The sequence below is a fragment of the Pezoporus occidentalis genome, unplaced genomic scaffold (assembly GCF_034315485.1).
Source record: "Pezoporus occidentalis ecotype Australia unplaced genomic scaffold, CSIRO_AGI_Poc_V1 ctg59, whole genome shotgun sequence".
In the NCBI taxonomy this organism is placed as follows: domain Eukaryota; kingdom Metazoa; phylum Chordata; class Aves; order Psittaciformes; family Psittacidae; genus Pezoporus; species Pezoporus occidentalis.
The window spans coordinates 1,565,658-1,589,889 of NW_026915932.1; the positions used below are offsets into that span (position 1 = coordinate 1,565,658).

General features: G+C 39.3%; 1 long non-coding RNA gene across 1 annotated transcript in view; it reads left to right on the forward strand.

Annotated features, from left to right (window-relative positions):
- Nucleotides 1–7,345: 7,345 nt before the first annotated feature.
- LOC134174167 (uncharacterized) overlaps nt 7,346–24,232 on the forward strand; it is a 133,587-nt gene continuing 116,700 nt past the window's right edge. Inside the window, exon 1 of the long non-coding RNA XR_009968531.1 lies at nt 7,346–7,738. This is a non-coding gene — a long non-coding RNA (uncharacterized LOC134174167). The remainder of the gene's footprint in view (nt 7,739–24,232) is intronic.

A 24,232-nucleotide genomic window follows, 5' to 3' on the forward strand; every position in this document is an offset into this window, starting at 1 on the left:
TTGTTCAGGATAATGTTAGTTAGGGGAACCAGATTACTGAGGTAGACAGGACTGAAGCAAGAAAAAGGGCCACCAGCTTTAGCAGAAACTGGCATTCCAGAATAAAGAGCAGAGTAATTCCTGATGTGGAACTAAAGTCATTAGGCTTTGTGTCTGGTAATGAACTTCAGGCAGCATAAACTGAACTGACTCCAGAGTAAGCTAAATCAGAATTGCGTTCTTGGCAATGGATTTGAGTATCCAACTCTCACAGACTGCCGTTTCCTCCTACCTTCTCAAGAGCTACAGCAATGGGGAAACAGATTAAGGGGAATCAAGTCTCATCTGTCATTAATCTTAAAGTAGTCATACATTTATTTTTCTTTCAGTACTAAATTAAGCTATTTCACTACACATTCTGTGACTTGCCTGATACTATCTCATGTCCCAGATGGGGCTATCAAATGGCTCCTCCTGAAAAGGATGCTGTTTACATATTAGTTCTATTCAGACACCTCTATTTCAGCAGTCTCTTAAACAAAGTAGTTATTGATCTTAAAATTACTTGCTATCAGGAGCCTCAGAACTGGCTGTGTAGTATTGATATTTTAATCTTTATTTTCCTGATCTACCCTCAAATTCCACAGAATTGCAGGTTTGAAATTCTAAACAGCTTTTCTTTCTGTGTCGTTTCTCTGCAGCTATGGAATGAACATTCTGTCTTCTATGCTCCTGGCTTCCATTTGTACTGGGTATTATCTCAGTCTATAAGGGGGAAAAAGGCCACTGACAAGTATTTGACCTTTCTGGGCTAGAGCTACTGGAGACTTAAAAAGTGTTGAGAAGTTTTGCTGCCTATTGTTCAAATAAGGTGTAAGTCAGTGATGTCAACATAACATGCTGAGGAGATGTCACATGTCTGCAATTGGCTACCTCTGACTAGCCAAGCGCAGCTGGAAACATGGAAAACAGATGTTGTTTTCAATCAAGCAAGGGTCAAACCAATCTTGGGATAGAATGTCTGTATTTCTCTATCCAAAAAATAATCCTTGGGTAGTTTCAGTGGAACAGTAATTATTTTAGCAGCTTTACTCTCTTTTTTTTTTTAAATGTGCAGCATTATGCCCATACAACAGAGCAACAAAAAACAGGGGGCATGCATCCAAGCAACATGGGATGATTATTAAGAAAAGGATCCAAACAAAAGAACATCATTGGCTAAATTTAGAGCCACACTTGGTAACTCTGTAATATTTAACAATATACAGTAAGCAGAGCCTTCTACTGACTATGACATAAAAATTCGAAAACACATGGCTGAAGTCTGCTTTGTAAGTCTGAAACCAGCAACTTCATGTAAGCAGTCAGTTTATGGGTCTTTATCCTAAAAGAATTCTGTGTTCTTTATCGTTTGTTCTCTGTATATCATCCTCAAAAGATTGAATAGAATTGCTTCATGACTGGCATGTAAAGAGGAGAACATGGAAACAATGCATTGTACAGATTCCAGTGTGGACTGCACAGAAGCTTAGAAAGAGAACCAAGGCTTTGCTTCCTAGCTACAAATGCATAGTTGTAAATCTGGACCTGGCTCACAGAAATTAGAACTAAGTTTCTTTCCCTGAAATGGAATTGGCTTACAGAGGCTGAAAACTAGCAGTAGGGTATTGCCAAGAAAGGCTTACTCAGGAAAAGCAACCAGATGCCTTATGAGCAATTTAGTAGCAAAGCTCCTGGTAGGCAAAAATTGGGTATTACCTCTACAGCTGAGAATAAGAGAATGAGAAACGAGCTAAAATGTTTGCACCTGAAGTTGCTGCTTCCCAAAAGGGAAGCATCCACCCATGGGTAGAAAAGTGGCAGGCCTAAATTTTTGCCTTAGAGCCTTTCTGCTAGAAATAGAAAGCTCAACTATCTTAGTAATAAATTTATTTACCATGTAGTCAAGAAGTAAATGGCTGCCTTAGTTCACTTGTTTACTTATTGTTTCCAAATCTGAGGTATGGGGTATTTGGTTGTTTGAGTTTGTCTGTGGGTCTTTTATCTGGTGAGTGGGGGGGGGGGTGTTTTTTGTTTGTTTATATTTTTTTATCTTGTTCATTCTTTTTGGTTGGGGTTTTATTTGTTAGTAGGTTTCCCCAGCCAATCTAGGTAACTTGTTGCAAGGCTGTGCTAGATTCCTCAAGAAGACATTTTCACCTGAAGATATTCTCTAGCTTTCCCTAGCTTCACTGTTCTTTGCCATGACTGAGTGTATTTACCAAAATTTTAGGTAAATTCTGCCCTGAAACAGTATAATCTGGCCTAAATTACTATGTAGCCAGAGAAAAACTGTTTTCAGGTAGTAAAAAAAAAACAACAAAGAGAATATCTAGATTTACAAATATAGAATACAGTGCAGCCTCAATTATCTGAATGTTAAAAGAAACAGTGACAGTGGTGTACTCAAAGAGTTGAGGGAATTTTCAGTGTAATTAATAAATGCCAAGGGACATAACCCTATTTCATATGACTGACATTATACTTTTGCATGAGAAAATAATCGTTTCTTCCTTGTAATGTACACATGAAATTCATGACAGATAAAGAGATTCTCTGTGAAGAAGTTCATGTCTTCAAAGCATTTTGTTTTGTGAGACAAGTGAAAATTTATTAGAGAATCACGAGGTTGATTATGTTCATCAAACATACAAAATAAAAGCGTAAGGATTTGGATCTTCTAGAGACTTTGATGTCCTTTGTAATTTCTGAAGAAATTTGCACCATAAAGGGTTTTTGAAAGGGTGCCATACTGGCAGAATTAGAGAATAAAATTTCTATGTCAAAAATGGTGTTATTCGCACACTGTGATTTTAATGTGCTCTGATGGGGCTAGGTCATTTATGCAGTATCTATTCAGCTTCCACAATTACTCAGTCCTGCTACCAGAAGGATGCCAATACCTTGCCTCATGCATTTTTTTAAAATGGATGCGTGTCTTCTAGAAGCTGGTGGGATTACTTACTCAGTTCACATATATTACAACTCTAAGTCAAAGTGACTTGCACTTACTGTTGATATGCTTGTGATTCTAGCCAATAACCAAGCAACAAAAAGCTCCATATTCTATACTGATTTTTGAAGCTGCTCCTCTCTAGAGGTGAAATATTTTTAAACACTCATTCAAGAAATAATTTAATTGATCTTTCATCTTCTATTATTCCCTCTCCTCAGGAACCAGTGACTGAAATTAACTCTATTCCCACTTCAGCCACCTTCCTTTTATATTGCATGCATAGAAACTTGTCAACCACTGGATTAAAATAGTGAAAGTCTATCTGGGGTTAAATTAGACCATCATTGTGTGAAGTGAAGACAGATTTTGACATATTTTAGTCTGACTAGTCATGTACAAAAGCAAATAGCATAGAGCTGACAATTTCAAAAATGTGAGTGGTTAACTTGAAAGTATTGCGCTTGACCAAACTCCTGATCAGGATTTTTCACAAAAATGGTTTGTAGTTGCTACTGCTTTTGTTATTTATACTTCAAATCCAGTGCAGGAAAATGCTTTTAACTTGAATTTTTAATTCTACAAGGCCAAAGGTGAAATATCTGAGCAGTTATAAATTCTCTTTCAAATAAAACACGTTTCCAGAAAATGCTTTGAATCATAGAATAATTTGGGTTGGAAGGGACCTTTAGAAGTCACCTAGGCCAATCCACTGCAGTCCCCTGGCAATGGGCAGGGACATCTTCAACTAGATCTGGTTGCTCAGAGCCCCATCCAACCTGACCCTGAACATCTACAACTCCTGGGCAACCTGTTCCAGTGTTTCACCACCTCAGTGTAAAATAAATAAATAAGTTACTTATATCTAGTCTGAATCTATGCTCTTTTAGTTTAAAACCATTACCCCTTGTTCTATCACAGCAGCCTTACTAAGAAGTTTGTCCCCATCTTTCTTATAAGCCCCCTTCAAGTACTGAAAGACCTATCAAGGATGATTCTATGCTGAATAATGTCTTGACAAAAGCAAGTTTAAGAGTACTAAAACCAGTGGAAGCTGTCTATTCTTTTTGCCTTTTTAGTTGTTCTTTGATTTCTGTTCAAGGTCAGGCTCAGAATCATTTCCCATAGCTGTGATGTTCATAACGATTCTCATCTGTGTGGATCATCCTACAGCTGGTAAGCGGTGAACTCATGCTATAACCATTGATCAGTGAAGAACTGAATAAGGGAGGACACTAGTATTGCACAGGACTAAAATTGGTTTGGGTGGGTTTCTTGGTTTTTTTTTTCTGTTTGGTTGGTTGGTTTGTTTTGTTTGTGTTTGTTTGTTTTCTTTTTTTTTTTTTTTTTCTTTAATCTCTTCAGGCATTTTGTCTTCCTCTGTCTGTCAGTTCAGTGAATTCCTCTGGTTTCCAACAGCTTAACTGAGTTAGTGCAATTGTGACTTGTATCATCAGCCAAAAAAAGTTCAAGGACTGACCAGCTTGCATGATCATCAGCATGGCAAAATATAATATGGTGGGAAAAGCCAAGAATTATGGGAGAAATAATTTAGACTGACTGGTTAAGAGACATGTAAATTGGGATTTGCAAGGAATGGGAAAGAACCTTGACAAACCTGTTTCTGAGTACTATATAATGAAACTCTCATGTAATGATGTTTGCAAGCCTAAAATGCTGGCTGCAATCTATGTGCAATCCTTAGTTGTGAATATGAGTCTTCCACACTTACCACACTGATACAGCTGCCTTCAGTTAAAATTTGTAAGAGAGGAGAATAAAAATATTCGCCTGTCCAAACAAGATGCCAGGTCGCTTTGGTGGCTGAGAACCAACTAATGCTTACATGTACAGAGATACTCACAGCCTCCCTATTATAAACAACAGGGAATATCTGAGTCCCTTATGCCAGTTTGATCAGTTTACTTACTTAATGTTGCTTTATTAATTTAATGTCCTGCCCTGATAATTTTTGTTGGAAGGTTCCCTGTTTAGTTCATATCACTCTTTCTCCATAAGCGTTTGAGCACTGCTTCCACAGCTAGAAGCACTGTCCCTCATCTCAAAAGGCAAGTTGGCAGTGGAAGTTGCCAACACTAATTATCAATTCCAACAGCAAACATTGTGGGGGGCTTCTGTGTAGCTGTGTTACATATATTGCAAATAGCAAACCATGTTTATAGTATGTTTAGTAACTATGGCAACCACAAACAGATGAGTTTTAAAACATAGGATGGACTCCTTTGCAGATTAATTGCTATGCCTTTTTATCAGGCACCACAGAGTTAATAATCTAGACACATCTATGCACAGAATACTTTCAGAAATACCCCTAAGAAATGACTTGGAAAAAACATGCACTGTAGGGATTCTTTAGACGCTGTGCCTCACTGATGTCCATATTGAAGTTGCTCAGCTGGTAAATAAAACTCTAACAGTCAGCCATTCCGTCTGAGCTCTGCCCATCAGATTATACACTTTGCTACACATTATACACATCATTACCATTAACAAAAATGAAGCACTACAAAATGGTGCAGGGCTGGAGAGATTGTGAGAGGGCTTTCACCCTATTGACATCCATGAGCATCCAGTGTCTTAAGGCTGTTTCCTTGAGTGTACTATTTTAATGGTTGTTACCAGCTAAAGGTTTGCTACCCTTTAGAACAAGTATTTTCAGCTCTGTCTCATGTTCCTAATCCAAAGGTGGCCTTAGTCAAAGGAATTAAAACTATTCTAATAGTATTTTGAGGTGTGTAATTAATTAATGTTGTCTATGTACAGTCATAAACACCTGGTTTTAAATAGGCAGGTACTACCTATGTTTGATCTACCTAATCAAGATAGTTCTGTTATGCCTGATACTGGTCTTTGAGTTTCTTGAATACTTTTTTTATTATGAGCCATATGCTCTTGGTGTTTCTGTGTATTTTGCAAAAGCTTGCATTTACATAATTGGTGGCATTCGTTTGAAGGATACCAAAGGTTGTGCACTGCTCTTCATAAATCATTAACAGTAATATATCTTATAGCTACTTGAGGATTATTTTTTACAAAATATCCCAATCCATTAATAAGATCTGAATAGATTGTTGTCCCTACAGGATCCCACTATCATTCTATTCCAGCATCCACTGGAAGAGCAGAATCGTGGTCATTGTAATAGAAAAAATGGTCCAAAATAAACATTTTTGGAAGGGAGATAATTTAGGCTGCATAAATCTTGGCACCAAGAGAAGGCCATGGTAATAAGGGTGCTTAATATTTGTAATCAAGAGACAAAAATCCTAAATAATTTTAAAAACCACATTTGACATTAATGTCTTGTACATGGTTTCAAATTATAACACTTCTAAAGGTCCTATTCTTAATGTGATTTCTCATTCCAATTTAGTTTGGAAAACTGTATTTCAGTAAAACAAGTAAATAGACAAATGGAACTTTTATCAGCTTATTAGAAGAATTAACAAATTTTGAGTCAAAAGCCTATAATAAAATACATAGGATCAATAATGTTAGACCTGCAGTTGTTCTGTGTTCTTACTAGGCAGTTTTCTATTACAGCTATTGATCGACTGAGAAGTAGGTAAGTATATCATGGGTTGTTTTGGGGTCTTCTTTTATTCTTTTCATAGGTCTACACTTAAAATGTGAAGGATCTCCCATTTGTACCTATTAAGATCATACATACTGTTAAATAATAATGGATGATGAACATAAAATAGAACAGCTGGTTCTGAAGATTGGCAGCTATTTTTTTTCTCAAACAATAAAATCCCTGACCAAAGCATTGAGAAAGGCGAAGAGCCAGAATCTAGGAGATGAGCTCCTGACTAAGATACTGACAATGGGCTTTGCCTACAAACAGCTGCAGAGGAGGAAATTTTGTTTCAATATTATTTATTATTAATATGGCAAGGACTGTTTATTAGAAAAGGAGGAAAAATAAGAAACCAAAATCCCAACCACAAAACAAACTACCCCAATCCTGTTCCCCTCCACTGTAAATACATGTAAAAATACATGTAAATACACTGTAAAAACCATGGCTTTTACTCGGGCTTCAGGTGTCCATGACCAAAAATGAAATGCAAAGCTTCACCATCCAGAAGACAGCTCTTCCTTGTGCCTTATTTGATGTAAAAATTAGCAGTGTTCATGTTCATATGTTGTTCATATGCACAGTATTGCCTCAGACCAAATATCTGGCTTGTACTTAAACCTCGCTGGCTTTCTAGTGAAAGGTCTGATCTAACAGGAGGTTCTGAGCATAGGAGAGCTGCTGATAGAAACATACATCTCACCCAAAGCAGTTGTAACCACTTTCTTTAAACTGAAGAGAAAAGCAGTATCCTTTTAGGCATCATCTGGTAGCTAGAATTGGTTGGCTGAGAAGCTTGAACAGTAGAGTTCACTGTTGCCCTCAGGCTGGAGACATTTAAATTCGCACTGTTATCTCTCAGGGGAGAGCCTTGACTTAGAGTTAACAGCTATTTGGGTCCAAGTAGGGCATTCTTTTAAGGCACTTCTGGCATCTAAACCAGCTCTGCTTCTATCTTGTTGAATCTAGGTCACTATGCAACAAGCAATGCAATATTTAAAAGGGGAACAACCAGCAGAGACGTCATTGAGTTTAAAGTACCCAAGTGAAAGCAGCAACTCCTTGCTGGCAAGCCCTGACAGCAAGACCAATTTCTGCATTTTGCGTTAGAGAGTTCTTGAAGAAAAATGGGAAATAATCCTGAAATCATGGTCTGGAATCCAGAGGTACCTCTGTGCTCAGCATTTACCAGCAGCAGCATGGGGATATTTAGATGCTTTACCAAATGTGTAGAAAGCCTAGAAGCCTCATGGTTTTGAATTTCACTTTGAGGCCAACTTCTTTAAGTACAGACTTTTCAGTGCCTAAATTGCAGGCAGTGAAGTCCTTTATTGGACCTGGCTCCATACCTCTTCACAAGATGATAATAGTTTTATTCCCAGCAGAAACCAGGTGTGTTTACATCTGTGTATTAAATTTAGAATCAAAGAGGTTGTGGGAGAACATATTCCCCATATATCCTATTTCCTTTACAGAAACTGCCCCCTACTATTAATTCAGTCATCCTTAAAAACTATGGATGAGGAAATGTGCTGATGAAATATTATTTTTACAGTTATTTATCACTGACATTGTTATGTATATTTATAGATATTAGAATAAGCATTAAAATAGTAATTACTAAAATTATTTAAAATTAGATTCTCTCCACAGTAAGAAATACATCCTGCAGATGTAAGGGGTCCTGGACTAGAGTCTGTAGACACAGTTCTGTCCTTCACACAGAATCACACAGAATCCCAAGGGTTGGAAGGGACCTCAAAAGATCATCTAGTCCAACCCCCCTGCAAGAGCAGGGTAACCTAGAGTACATCACACAGGAACTTGTTCAGGCTGGCCTTGAATATCTCCTACATAGGAGACTCCACAAAACCCCTGGGCAACCTGTTCCATTGCTCCTTAATTTATTCCAGCATTAAGAACAGTATCTGGTATACTTGAGGTGTTATAAAGACCAAAGAAAGATAGGGATGCAGAATATTGGCTAGAAAAAGTCCTAAGTTAGTCCTAAATTTCCAAAGCTGCTCTATTAAGCCATCTGTTTTGATGAACTGATGAAAAGCCATAAACATGAGATGGTGAGACTTGAGTGGTGTAAATCACTGCAGATTCATTTTTCCTGCAGCTGAGGATCTCTTCCACTTGCTTTGTTATTGTTCAGCCATAAAATTTTGACTAACTCACATTTGTTTACAGCACAGCAACAGCCGAATGGTGGCAGACTAATCATCCCAACCCTCTGCCTGGTCATTCACATTGGCCAGCGGGGGGTGATTGAGGGAAGATGCAGACAGGACAGAGACTGGCATTTGCCAGCAGTAGTCTACCAGACATTAATAGTTTGTAGTACAGAGACTTTCTGATCATAGTTGGGTTTTTCGTTGTTGTTCTGGGTGGGGTGTTTTTCTCTCCACTCTCATATGGTACAGCTTTCTGAAAGCATTAAATGATCACCAGCTGCTAGCATACTCGGATAGCTTTAACCTACCTAGGTTGAGGTAAGTATTAGGCCTCTGTAAAGGCATAGTCCATAGGACCTTTGTATGGCACAGACCAACGGCCTGTGCAGCACCAGCTGATAAGTAGGACAGCTTAAAGTAGAATTTAGACTGTCTGATTAAGCTGTACTGGCTTATGAGACCTGCTTCATAATAATGAGTGATACCTGTGGTTCAGAGAACAGTTGAAACATGGAAGTAAACCCAGTGCAATTATCTCAGTGGTAGTCCATGTTATGCGTGAGCGTTTCTTAAAAGATCCTGTGGGAAGCATTGCTGAAATGCCAGAGGTTAAAGTACAGTATTCCTAGGCGCATGACAGACAGTAGGAGATCAATGGGAGTTTAGCAACATGAGTCCTTGTTCTCACTTTGGGGTTACAAACCTTGTGATACTGAAACCTTTTGACTGACCCAGACTCCAGCAAAGTTTGCCTTTTAAGATGCTGGAACATACGCAATTTTCATGCCACATACCTTTCCCCTCTTCTTTTTCTCAAATATAACAGCTGTAGTTATGGGCCTGTGGACAGGAAGGAGGGATTGATTCTGTGTAATCAGTACAAAACTTCCACTGAGCACTATAAAGCTGTAATTGTAATTTATACCTTTAGCAGAAGAAACTATAATTGCTAAAAATCCGAGTGACTCAGGCTTTATACTTCTTATTCTTTAGCCCCTGTGAATATTCCCACTTATTATTTTTCTTTCAGTACCAGGAATTTGCAAGGTTTCTAATAAAGGGTCACATAATGTTATTCTGCATATAAAGCATTCTTATAACAGTGTTGATCCTTTTGCCTTTCATGCTTTTTCAGCATGTTGTCAGGATTTGCATCTGCCATGAACACTTCACTTAACCTAATTCATAGAAGTAGTTTCAATGTAGTCGGTAGACATACTGTTATCTTCTAGATTAGGGATTTAAAGATCCAGACTTGACCTTTCTGAGCTCAAACCTGTAGAATAACCTGTGAAGAAAAGCTCTTCCCTTTATGTTCATTGAAGATTAAGTAAATGGTTGCTTAGCATCAAATCTGAAGGAAAAGGAGCTTTAGTTTTAGGCACTGTAATTAGTTATCTATGCACTTGCCATGACAGAGAGCTAGAGAATGTTAAAACACATCAGGAAGAAATTCCCCTGCCAAACATCACAGTGGTGGAAGACACCTGGAAACTGCTTTGTCTGTGCCTCATCCTGCTCCAGGGTGTTCTAGCAGCCCAGGGAGACGTAGAATCATAGAATGGCTACGGTTGAAAGTGACCTTAAAGATCATCCAGTTCCAACCCCTGCCATAGGCCAGGACACCTCACACTAGACCAAGCTGCTCAAAGCCCTGTCCAACCTGGCCTATTTTTAGATAGATTAATAAGATTGGTTAGTACTTATAATTTATCACTTGTGTCTGGCTGTTTCAATATTGCAAGCATATGTGGAACTCTTCAGTTTTGAGGTAGAGGTAATCCTTGGTACTGGACTGTAGAGGGAATTCTATTTGTTAGTTTAAGCATCATGACAGATCTCTGAAAGAATGACATTCCTACTAAGTAGGAACTCAATCTAAGTACATTTTTTTTCCCCTCTCTCTAAGTAATGTATTATAAAGTTCAATATAGCCTAAGCATGACAGTATAACTCTCAGACGTCCTTTACTCCTACCTATCCCTCTGATTTTCCTCATATCCACTGTTGTGTTTCTCCTCACATATGTACTCTAATAGCCAATCTTGGCATAAGCTGCCCACTAGAAGCTACTGCAACACCTAGCGAATTACTCACAAATATAGACTTGCTCACATAGGAAATACTTAATCACATAAGAAGGATTTTCAGTGTTGGATTTTAAGAACCTCAGGAAATAGGTATATGAAACATTAGATTACAGGCTATGTAATTCTATTAATGGAATACAATTTTTACTTTCTTTTACTATTGAGGGATGAGAAATTACCCTATGTCATTCTGTTCAGAAAATGCCCCAAAGTCTCTAGCTATATCATACATTGTTTTTACTACATAAATTGCATCTAGGTGCACCTTTACTAACAAGGTTTTTAAAATGACCGAGTCCCCTTTTATTTGACTAAATCCTTGTAGCTGCTATGTAAGTCAAGCTTGCTACAATGCAGGTTTATTCAAACATACCTTAGGAATTTCAGGTGAGCTCTATTTCTCTCCACTTCTCCCAGCAGCACAGAGAGTAAAAATCACAGTCTGAAACTGTGCCTAAGGATAGTGGGAATCACAGTGAAAGACTGTGCTGAACATGTATAGATTTGGGGAGGAGGGGGGGGAGAGATTAATAATAAAAATCCCAAAACTAAATACATAAAAATCTCCAGTTAGTATGCTGACTTTCGAGATATGAGGATCCCTTGGGGATAAGTGGGAAACAGAAGGGTTAAGCATGGAAAAAGAAATAGATGCTGCAGTCTTTATTTTCTGCAGTCAGCTGTTGCAGATTGAATCGGACTTGTAATTTGCTTCTTGGGTCTGGCAAGGAATTAAGCAGCATTAACCAGTCTCCTATGGGGTAGCTAGCACAGGTACAACATGAAGGCCAGATCCTCAATGATGTGTAAGCGCTGTGTGAAATACCTTTGTTTTGAGGTCCATGCTATGTACTTTTCAGTTTGGGCTTTTTGTGTTTTTTTTTAAGACAGCATATACAATACTGACTAGAAGTTCACTATTCCAACACTGGTGAAAAGTGATCATAGAGCCTGATGCAAATAAAAACATTTTCTGAATAAAGCCTAAACATGCTGACAATGCCTTCTGCAGGGGCCTGCTTAAGCCTTTTTGTTTTCTATTCTCTGGCAATGTCTGAGCTAGGGCTCTTGTGAGAAGAGAACTCTAATATGTGCCTCAGTGTGCTGGAGATTGGTACTAGTTTCTTCCCCCAAGTTACTGTCATTCGGGGAAAGAGCTTTAACATGGCTGTTTTGAAAGTATAGTGCCCTTTCAGACAAAAAATTACTAGAAGAGAGAGCATCAACAATCTTGTTATTTCTTAGGGCTGTGTTGAAACAGGGCTGTTTAAACTCTCCAGTGATGTGCAACAGCAGAAGTTGAGAAGCTCTGGAGAACCCAGAAAAAATTTTCATTATAACCAGAAGTGATAGATTACAGTAACACATAGGAACACAATTGCTTTGGATTTAACTTTCAATAATACAAATATTATACAATATAGATAATATGAAAGATTATATCCTGCTATAACCATGAGGTCCATGTATATAACTAGCAGCATTCTTCTGCAATAATTACTCTTGCAAAATGCAGTTTGTTTTGGTTTTGGGATGTATTTGTAAAAATATATGTACTTAAGTACATATAAATGCTGCCTTAAGCTCTGAGTGGGAGAATTTGTGGCTTGTAATATACCTAGTACAGGATGTGTTATGGCTGTCACTTTATGGTTTATAAGAAGATTTTTTCAGTTGACTCTGACAGCTCTTTATATGTAAGCACCTGCTCCTCACTTCTACCAGGAGCAGATTCTCATACAGGTTTGATTTTTCAGCTTGTGAGACATATTTTCCCACAGTACATCAGGAGCAGGCATGCTGAAAAATGGCTTTTCCAACTGGATACAACCATAGCAATAGGTGGCTTCATCCATGGCAATTATCACTTCAAACTCCTTGAAAAATCTCACTTCCCAGGAGTTTGAAAATCGAAGGTCTGCCATTCCCCTAATGTGCTCTGTATTTAACTGCAAGAAATCCATATGTTTTCATGAATTTTGTCTATATTTCAACAGTAGCTTAAAGAAAAGTGAGGGTGGTATTTTTTTGTGTATGGTTTGGTGGTTTTGGTGGTATATTTTTTGGACTTTTTGTGTTTTTTTTTCTTTTCTATTTTAAAGAAGGGAGCAGAGAAGACAGCAGGAACACAATTTTACAGGTTTTATTTGATCAAATCTCACAAACACTGCATTTTTACTATCATCCCTCACACTAGTTTCACTCCACATGACTTAGCAGAAAGCATATTTCAAGGGGAATATCATCACTAGACACTAAATATCAAAATGAATACCATTTTTGCCTGAAGATTTTAACCCTGTAAATGTTCCTACCTTACACCTTTGCATGAACAGTCTTCCAGGCTTCTGTGTGATCACAGGGGATGGGAAGAAAATGGTGAGGAGCAGTAGTTTGCAATTGACATCTGTGTTTCCTCAATGTTTTTCTATTTTTTTTTTTCCTTAAAATGTTGGTCTCTTAAATACTAAACAGGACTGTGCAATTCTTAAGGCTTGCCTCAGAGCAAGAAATAGGTGTATATTTCATCATGTATATATGCCATTGTATGTATGCCATTGGCTGAGGGAAAGGACTGCCGAACATCCTACAGCAATGGGTTTACCACAAGATTTGGGGTAGATGTGTCAGTTTAATCACCTGTGAAATAGGTGTATTGAGAACATGAATATTTCATTATCTATGGTGACTAAAAGTTTAGATTCAGATTTTTATAGTCTTAACTTCTTGTCTGAGTGCATTCTTATTCTGCTCTAGCTACTCGCAGTTGTTCATTAAGTAAAATGACCAACATGAAATATTCTGTACAAAATAAGTGCTTGGGGCAAATATTCAGTTTATAAACCTCTCCCATATTCAGAAAACAACCCTTAATCTTTAGACCAATTGAGAAAGTAGTCTAATTCAGGTAACTTAACATACACCGATTTTGTTTTAGCATCAAATATATCAATTATTTAAAGAGTATTTCCTTTCTTTTGCGGTATTGAGCCTGTTGTAAAACCAAAGCTAATCTTTACTCAGTTTTCCCCTCTTACCACATAACAGAAAAATATTTCCTGCAAGTAGTGTGTTGTACTAGAGCATCTGCCTCTTGTATGAATAAACTGCCAGAGAGCCTTAACAAGCAATTAATTTATTCCATTGACAGATTTACTATGTTATCAGTTATTTGCTCAAGGACAATTTTATTATATGCAAATCACTGACATAAATTGGGGCAGAATAGATTTATCAAAGGGTCTAGATTCGTCTTTCACCATTTGGTATGTCATTTTTATAATGTAATGTATTTACTTTTAGAATATTAGTTTGAGAGTTCTGTTGTAACTACAGGATTTGTCATGGTTGGGATAATCCTGATTTGTTGTTTTTTATTATGCTGAACCTTCTAGCTGGTCTGAGTTCAGAATTCATGAAGCAACTAGAGAGTTTTGACCTGAGATAAGGGAGTTTTAAAACTTGTACTTCTGTTTAACTGGACTTGACCTTTTAAAGTGCAAGACAGAAAAAATTCAGATCCTTACACATAGAATCGTAGAATGGTTTAGGTTGGAAGGGACCTTAAAGATCATCCAGTTCCAACCCCCTGCCACGGGCAGGGACACCTTCCACTAGAGCTGGTTGCTCAAAGCCCTACCCCACCTGGCCTTGAACATTTCCAGGGATGGAACATCCACAGTTTCTTTAGGCAGCCTGTTCCAAAGTTGCACCACCCCACAGTAAAGAACTTCTTCCTTATATCTAGTCTAAATCTCCCTTCTTTCTCTTCTGTCACCTGGTCTATAGAAACCTGCTCTGTCTCATTCACTGGGTAACCATTTTGTAGATAGTAGTAAAGAAATCATAACCAAAATTCTGATTTCTATTAAAGAAAAACAAAGGGACACCCCTCCACCCCTGAAACCTAAAGAATTATTGGAATAAAGATTTATGTTGGAGGATGGGGAAGATTTGGAGTTTTGGGGGTATTTTGGTTATGATCTTGGCATTTGTTTAGTTTTTTGGTTGTTGTGGGGTTTTTTTGTGTGTGTTTTCTATTGTGGGGTTTTTTGGTTTTAACTTTTTTTTTTGATTGGTCATTTGTGTTTGTTTTTTTCTTGGACTTTTTTTGTGTGTGTGTGTTTTTGGTTTTTTTTGGTTTTTTTCCTTTTTATTTGGTTGGGTTTTTTTTGTTTTTTGTTTTTCTTTTTTGTTTTCTTGCTTATCTCATGTGCTAGCTTTGTTCTTGTCCTATTTGTGTACGCTTTATGTACACCTTCATGCTGTTGAAAAAATGCTTTCACAGATACCCATAGAAGATGCCTTCATGTTGGGTGCCTCAGTGCTGGTATGAGGAGCTGTACAGTTTTGCGTGATTGAGAGTGAATGGGTCTGTGTCCTGTGCATCTGTATAGAATAAGGCAAAATAAGTGTCATTTGTTGAGGGCAGCCTTAAAAAAGGTGTCTGATCCAGTGGTCCTCCAACAGTGCACGGAAAACTGTTGACACACTAATAGTGAATATAGTGTATTTTCCTCCTTTCATTATTTTTTTAATTTAATTAAAATATTTTGAAAAGGAAAAATTTGCTTTATATGTATCAGGAATAATGGAATTTCTAAAATCTTAAGATTTTGAGGTGGGAAAAGTCTGACTTTTTTCTAGATCTAGTTAGGACTAGGGGATGTGTAAAGCTTGAGAAATCTCTGCTCAAATCATTGTTCTGCCACAGGACTGAGCATGCAACTTGCTATATCTGTGCTTCAGTCCCCATCAATAAATTTGCACTAAAAGTAAGGTTTTGGAGGGCTGAACACACTTAAAGCTGTTAGATGATCAGATTTCATGTTGTTTGAGGCATAAAATTGTTAGATGTAAGTTTGTGAGACCTACAAAAAATTATTAATCCAATTTATCTCAACTTGGAGTTAAAGAGCCATAATAAGTTATAGAGCCCTAAGTGCATACTTTCTTTCTAAGAAACTGCTCCCTCTCTTTTTCTACTCACGCTTAGTTAGTAGAACATTCAGTCATCTTGGAGAAGATATTCCCTTCTTCTCATCTGAAGTAACCAAGGTTTCCTGACTTCTCTGTATGTTAGAAGACACTCAATACTGTGTGCTGATGAGGCACAGGTTGAAAAAGTATTGACTCCCTTGGAGCAAGACTAGTACTTAGGATGATTATTTGATGTGTAGCAAAGGGGAAAAATTAATTCACTAAAGTTTTGTGATTAGAGAAAGCTGGGGAGCAAAAGGGAGAGCAACTTTAAAAATATTAATGTCAGACTAGCTTTATGAGTTTTTATTTATAGGTGGTACCAAAATATTTCCATTTAAAAATTACCCATGCTACTGTTTCTAAATTTCTGTAAATATTCTAGACTTTTAAAACCTTATTTAGAACAGCCTATTTCAAGTTTTGTCTCAAAGTTTGTTGTAAAAGAATACTAGTATTTTATATTGTGATTCCAGCCCAAACATCTTGGCAGTACGTCTTGTGCCCAAGTTGCTTCATTTATTTTGGAGTTGTCAAAGTAATGTTTTAAGGAGTTTTGGAAGATTTTAATGGATATTTTTTTTCCCTGATGGATTAATTTGTAAATCACAGATCCACAATGTAAATGGATTATGCTGTTTTCTCAGCCATCATCCATGACTTCTTATGGAATCAAAGCAGTCTACTCAGACCAAATCCATGGGGAGAAAACAAGTATTAGGTATCTTTCCTACCGTGAACTTACCTTGCCTTTCTTACCTAATGATTATGCTTCATATTGTTAGAATTCTTTAAACGTATGGACCTCAGAAGGTTCATCTAGATGTGGAAGATCTCCATAGGGTTTAATGGATTTGAACTACACTTTTTTGAGGGTCTTGTCTGTCCATCTTAAAAAAAAACAAAACAAAAAAAAAAACAAAACAAAAAAAACTATTTCATGCATTTGATATTCTGTTTTTAAACTGAGATATAGATAGAAAATATAAAATAGAAGAAAGGCATGTACTATACAATTGCTGGGGTGAGTAGCTTGAGAGAGGACGCCTGCAACACCGGAGCAGAGTGGGGTGAGACCAGCATTCAAGAGCCTCAACTCAGAGCGACAAGAGCCTCCCACCGAGGGAGCCTCAAGGCCTCGACAGGACCTGCCCAGGAGCCGGCAGCTCAGCTGATGAGAGCGAGCAGCTGACTCACACGGGGCGAAGCCTGAAGCAGCGGCACCAGCCCTGAGTGGGTAAAAACCTGCCCAGGGAGCTCGGCAAGGCGGTTTGCTCGGCAGTGGGCAAAAAGAGCGGGTTGAGGCACTTTGCGTGGCAGTGCGAGCAGGCTGACCGCCTGATCAAGAGGACTTGCCGGGACCGCAGGAGGAGGAAGGATTGCTTGCTTGTGCAGAGAGACGTAGACAGACCGATCGACTAGATAGATCGTGGTCACAAGAAGATCAAAAACTGTAGTGATGAATAATGTGGGTACACAGCCTTCCTGCAGACATGCGGCCATGCAGGTCTCTGGCTGCAGTGAATGCCTGAGCCCAGCACTTGTACTGGAGAGAGCCAGTGACACCGCTTGTGTGCGGTGTCAGCAAGTGGATGACCTGCTAAAGCAGGTGGTTGAACTGAGGGAGGATGTTGAAAGGTTGAGAGCTATCAGAGAGTGTGAAAGTGAAATTGATTGGTGGAGCCACACCCTAAGGCAAGGGCAGAGGGAAGTGGTTGAACAAGTGATGGATCCCCTTCCCTCCTACCATCGGACAGAAGGAGGAAACTTAAGGGACAAGGAAGTATGGAGGGAGGTTCCTCCTCAGAGAGGTAAGGGAAAACCCTCGCAATCCCTTTCTCCCTCCCAGTTGCCCTTGAGTAACAGGTACGAGGTCTTGGAACTACAGGGCCAGGTAGATGGAGATGGAGGAGTAGATCTATCTTGTGAGTCACCTAGGGCTTGTCACTCACCCCCATGCCTTAGAACTTCCCAATGAAGAAGAAAAGAAGAGTAATTGTGGTCGGTGACTCCCTTCTGAGGGGAACAGAAGGGCCCATTTGTCAACCTGATCCATCCCACAGTGAAGTCTGCTGCCTACCTGATGCTCAGATTGGAGATGTTAAAAGGAAACTCCCTGATCTGGTGCAGCCCTCTGACTACTATCCGCTGCTGGTTTTTCAGGTTGGCAGTGATGAAATTATTACAAGGAGGGCAAGGGCAATGAAGAGAGACTTCCAGGCCCTGGGACGGCTGGTTAGAGGCTCTGGAGCGCATGTGGTGTTTGCCTCCATACCTGTTACAAGCAAGGGAGAAGAGATAAATAGGAAGAGTCTGCAGATTAATGTATGGCTATGGGACTGGTGCCAAAGGCAGGGTTTTGGGTTTTTCAATCATGGGCTGCTATATGAGACACCTGGTTTGCTGGTGGCAGGTAGGATACACCAGTCCCAGAGAGGGAAAAGGTTTTTGGGGCAGGAGTTAGCAGGGCTCATTGACAGGGCTTTGAACTAGGTATGAAGGGGGAAGGGGAGATAACTGGGCCTGTTAGGGACAAGCCCAAGAGAAACATGCTAGGGCTTGAAGGATGGCAGACTAGGGAGGACTCTCAATCTATTGTTTCATTTGAGGGAAAGGATAATTATTTAGACCCAGGGGAAAAAGGGTACCTGGGCAAGAGTTAGTAGAGCTCACTCACAAGCCTTTAGGTTAGATTCAAAGTGCGAGGGGGTTGTAGCTGGGTTTGAACTAGTGGGGCATTGTTCTAGTATTAATGAAGACCAGAAGGCCTCCTGCCTCCCAAGGGTGCCACTAGTGTGCTCGGCTTGCTCCCTTAAATGCCTGTGCACCAATGCACGCAGCATGGGGAATAAACAGGAGGAGTTAGAAGTCTGTGTGCGGTCTAAAGGTTATGATCTGGTGGCAGTTACAAAGACATGTTGGGACAGCTCACATGACTGGAATGTGGTCATGGATGGCTATGTCGTTTTTAGGAAAGATAAGTCAGCAAAGCGAGGTGTTGGAGTTGCTCTCTATGTGAGAGAAAGACTACAATGTATTGAGTTCTGTCCAGGGGCAGATGAGGAGCAAGTGGAAAGTCTGTGGGTGCGAATTAAGGGACAGGCTGGTACGGGTGGCACAGTTGTGGGGGTCTATTATAGACCTCCTGATCAGGACGAAGGAGTTGATGAGGCTTTCTACAGGCAACTGAAAGCAGCCTCACGACTGCATGCCTTGGTCCTCATGGGGGATTTCAACTACCCCGATATTTGCTGGAAGACTTGCACAGCCAATCATTCATAGTTTAGGATGTTCTTCCAGTGTATTGATAATAACTTCTTAATGCAAATGGTGGACAAACCAACTAAGAGAGGAGTGCTGCTGGATCTAGTACTCACCAAGGAGGGTCTGGTTGAAGCGGTGATGGTCAATGGCAGCCTGGGCTGCAGTGACCATGAGATGGTGGAGTTTAGGATCCTGTGTGGGAGGAATAGAAAACCTAGCAAGGCCACAATTCTGGATTTCCGAAGGGCCAACTTTGGCCTCTTCAGTCAATTGCTAAGTGAAGTATTGTGGTAAAGGGGCTCAAGACAGTTGGTCAGCATTCAAGGACCACTTCTTCCAAGCTCAGGATCAGAGTATCCCAATGGGTAGGAAGTCAAGTAGGGGAGCCAGGAGACCAGCACGGTTAAACAAGGAACTGCTGGGCAAACTTATGCAGAAAAAGAGAATCTATGGATTATGGAAGGAGGGGCTGGCCACTTGGGAGGAATATAGGACAGCTGTTAGAGAATGTAGGGAGGCAATTAGGACAGCTAAGGCCTCCTTGGAACTTAATGTTGCAAGTCAGGTCAAGGACAATAGAAAGGGCTTCTTCAAATACATAGCGGATAAAACTAACACAAGAGGCAATATAGGCCCACTGCTGAACAAGGTGGGTGCCCTGGAGACAGAGGATATAAAGAAGGCAGAGGTGTTGAATGCCTTCTTTGCCTCTGTCTTTACTCCTGCAGACTCTCCCTGGGAGACCCAGATTCCTATAGCCCCAGAAGGAGTCAGGATAAAGGAGGAGTTTGCTTTGGTCCGTGAGGATTGGATTAGGGATCAGTTAAGCAATCTGGACACATACAAATCGATGGGTCTGGATGAAATACACCCGTGGGTGCTGAGGGAGCTGGCGGAGGTCATTGCCGAGCCACTCTCCATCATCTTTGGTAAGTCGTGGGAAACAGGAGAGGTGCCTGAGGATTGGAGGATGGCAAATGTCACACCAGTTTATAAGAAGGGCAAGAAGGAGGACCCAGGCAATTATAGACCGGTCAGCCTTACCTCCATCCCTGGAAAGGTAATGGAACAACTTATTCTTGACACCATCTCTAGACATATCAAGGATGAGGGTCATTAAGAGTAGCCAACATGGTTTTACCAAGGGGAAGTCATGTTTGACCAACCTTATAGCCTTCTATGAGCAAGTAACTAGGTGGGTGGATGATGGTAAAGCGGTAGATGTGTTTTTTCTTGATTTCAGTAAGGCATTTGACACTGTCTCCCACAGCATCCTCATAGATAAGCTAAGGAAATGTGAGCTTGATGATCAGGTAGTGAGGTGGATCAAGAGCTGGTTGGAAGGAAGAAGGCAGAGAGTTGTGGTCAATGGGGCAGAATCTAGCTGGAAGCCTGTGACTAGTGGAGTCCCTTAGGGGTCGGTGCTGGGACCAGTGCTGTTTAATGTTTTCATCAACAACCTGGATGAGGGAACTGAATGTACCCTCAGCAAGTTTGCTGATGATACTGAACTGGGAGGAGTGGCTGACACACCAGAGGGCTGTGTTGCCATTCAGCGAGACCTGGACATGCTGGAGAGTTGGGCGGGGAGAAACTTGATGAAATTCAACAAGGGCAAGTGTAGAGTCTTGCATCTGGGGAAGAACAACCCCATGTACCAGTACAGGTTGGGGAGCTGACCTGCTGGACAGTAGTGAAGGGGAAAGGGACCTGGGGGTCCTGGTGGATAGGAGGATGACCATGAGCCAGCAATGTGCCCTTGTGGCCAAGAAGGCCAATGGCATCCTAGGGTGCATTAGAAAGGGTGTGGTTAATAGGTCAAGAGAGGTTCTCCTCCCCCTCTACTCTGCCTTGGTGAGGCTGCATCTAGATTATTGTGTCCAGTTCTGGGCCCCTCAGTTCAAGAAGGACAGGGAATTGCTTGAAAGATTCCAGTACAGAGCCACAAAGATGATTAAGGGAGTGGAACATCTCCCTTATGAGGAGAGGCTGAGGGAGCTGGGACTCTTTAGCTTGGAGAAGAGGAGACTGAGGGGTGACCTCATCAATGTTTACAAATATGTAAAGGGTGAGTGTCAGGATGATGGAGCTAGGTTTTTTTCAGTGATGTCCAGTGATAGGACAAGGGGCAATGGGTGTAAACTGGAGCATAGGAGGTTCCATGTGAGCATCAGGAAAAATTTCTTTACTGTGAGAGTGACAGAGCACTGGAACAGGTTGCCCAGGGGGGTTGTGGAGTCTCCTACATTGGAGATATTCAAAGCCCGCCTGGACAAGTTCCTGTGTGATGTACTCTAGGTTACCCTCCTCTTGCAGGGGGGTTGGACTAGATGATCTTTTGAGGTCCCTTCCAACCCTTGGGATTCTGTGATTCTGTGATACTGAATGTGTCCAGAACTCTTTCGAAACTGAAAGTTTGAAAGACCTAGGTAATTCTCAGTGTAGTCCTACCCACTAGAGGTTTGCTGTTTCTATCTAAAGGATTTGTTACCATAGATCCTGAACTGGTCAGTTACAATGGCACTCTGCTGAACAGTTACAGTTACTGTCATCAATTAATGCTCTATTTAGTAGAAATAAAAGCATATAATGGAAATCAATTAAATATATGATAACATAAAGTGACATGTAATTTACAGATTTGGTATGCTCTCCAAGAATAGAACTGGATAGATTAGAGAAACACAAGATAGTTCATGGAGCATTTCATATGCCATACTGTAAATAATCTCATATTCCTCTTAGACACAGAAAAATAATCTCTGTGGAGGAACATAATATTGATATAAACGTTCTGTTTCAACTGTAGCTTTTAAAATGGGGGGATCATATTAGCCATGTGATATTAGGGACTTGGATTCATCCCTGGCCAAGAAAAGAGCTTTCCTGTACTACTCATGTTTGAGGTTGTGTTTACAATAACTCTTGTAAGGGTTGGGTTTTTTTCGTGCTTGTCCTGACTGAGGACAGTGTTGACTAGGTCAGCTAAGGCACTTCATGCACTACTTTTTTCCTCTTTGGCTGCTGAAGACAGTGTTCAGGATGCTTGCTTCTTGAGTATTCCTCTTGTACCCAGGAATTAAATCAAATAATCTTTATGTGCATCCAACACAATATTCCTGTAAACATGAAAGATGAACTTGAAGCTTAGCATATGATTTGTAGGTTGATATTGGTGAAGGGTTATATGAAAGTATAGAAAGATAGGTTCTAAAGGTTCTAAATTCTACCAGTAAAATCTTCATTTCATTCCAAAGACATAGAAATTTTACCTTTGCAGATGTGTGTTTTTAGAGTGTCAGTGAGGTCCTTCTAAATCATAAATACCTGGCATATCTATTTTTTTTAAATAGACTTTTCTTTTTTTAGAAAGATGATACTCCTAAAGAAGCGCTATGCAAACTGTATCCTGTACTAACACAAAAGATAAAAGACAAGAGGCTCATACCTTTCATCTTAATATCAGTGCTGTGTTGTTGATCAATATGTAATAAACCTCAGTTGGAGTGTTCATTGAAATACTTTTTCCATGCCATATCTTGCTGTGCGAGTTGTTTTGCCACTGAGCATAGCGAGATTTATGCTCTATAAGACTTCTCAACTTCATGTTTGAAACTGATTGTATGTTATATAAGTGTACAATTACCTATGAATAAAAAATATATATTGTATATATGTACATAGTATACGCAGAGTTATATTTTAAAAGTTTATATGTAAATATATATGATTATTTATGCTTTTCTAACACTGATATAACTGTATGCAAAGTCATCTGGTTTTCATGGAGAAAGGTCATTTTACCTTATTCTCCCTTTTCCAAAAATTCATGATTCCCAACTCAATACAATCAATCACTAATATGAAAACTTTAAGTAGTGTCTGATTGTCTTTTTCTCATATTAATTCTCTGTGTCAATTAACAGATTTTAATTCTTTTAAAATAAACTGTACAATTCTGTGAGTGATAGCTTCCTGCTGGTGGCTTATAACAGAATGGCACATTTTCAGAAAATTCTTTCTGATAATATACTACCGCTTCTTAATGACAACAGGAAGCCATCAATCAGATGAAAGTTCTCTACATTTCACTTTAAAAAAAAAAAAAAATCCAATTTTTAATAGAGAGAAAGAAGGAGGGCCAAGCAGGGGGAAGACAGATGGCAAGTTGTTGGAGCCATCCCATCTAACATCTCTTTAAAGTGTTATTTTTCAAACCATAAAAGGAGAGATTGCAAACCATTTTCATTCCCAGTCAAGGTTTCTTGATGACCTCACATTTCCTGTACAAAACAAATAAACAAATCAAACCCAATTACACAATAATCTCTCTTCTGCCTTCTTTCCTTACCTTCCTTCTTGGTCTGTAAGATAGTAGTTAATGCCTCTTAAGCACAGTAATTTAGTATTCTCCTCAATGTAGAGATGGTATAAATTTCTAATTCTAGATTATTTGTTAAGTGTATATGTGTATATATTTATATGAAGATCACTTTCAAGTAAATATCTTCATTTTTGATCTTGTTTTCCCATAGCTCTTAATTCACATAATGTCATGTTCCTTTTTGGTTTCATACATTTTATATAGAAGGCCATGAAGCACTGTAAAATAACCTGTGTTGAAATTGGAGAGAGAAGAAGACAGGCAGGTTTCCTTCCTTAAACATTTCTAGATAAAGGATTCTTACAAGCAAAGTAGAACGATACAAGGTTAGGTACAGCAGGAGATTGAAAGTGAGGAAATGTAAATCTGGCATCAGCACTGGGTTGGAAAGAAAATCAATTAACCTGTACAAGTTAAACAGTGGTAAAAGGATTCAAGGGGATTCAGGTTCAAAGTTGCTTATCTTATTCTCACTATTGAGTACTTCTAGTGGGTGTCAATAGCACAAAATGAATGTGAAAACCTGGAAGCACAGGAAACAAATCAGGAAATGTATAGCTAATAAAATAAAAGTTGTTATCTAGTAAAGTAAACAATAAACTGTATTGACAGTTATTTAATCAGAGACTATTTCCATCCTGGACTCTTTTGAAGTGCTCTCCTTGCAAACTTTTTGCTAAGTTTTTTCTCATGAACTCTTTCAAAAGGTTAATAAATTAACAGATATTTTCATGAATGTTTGGTCAATTTGAAAAGATTGCT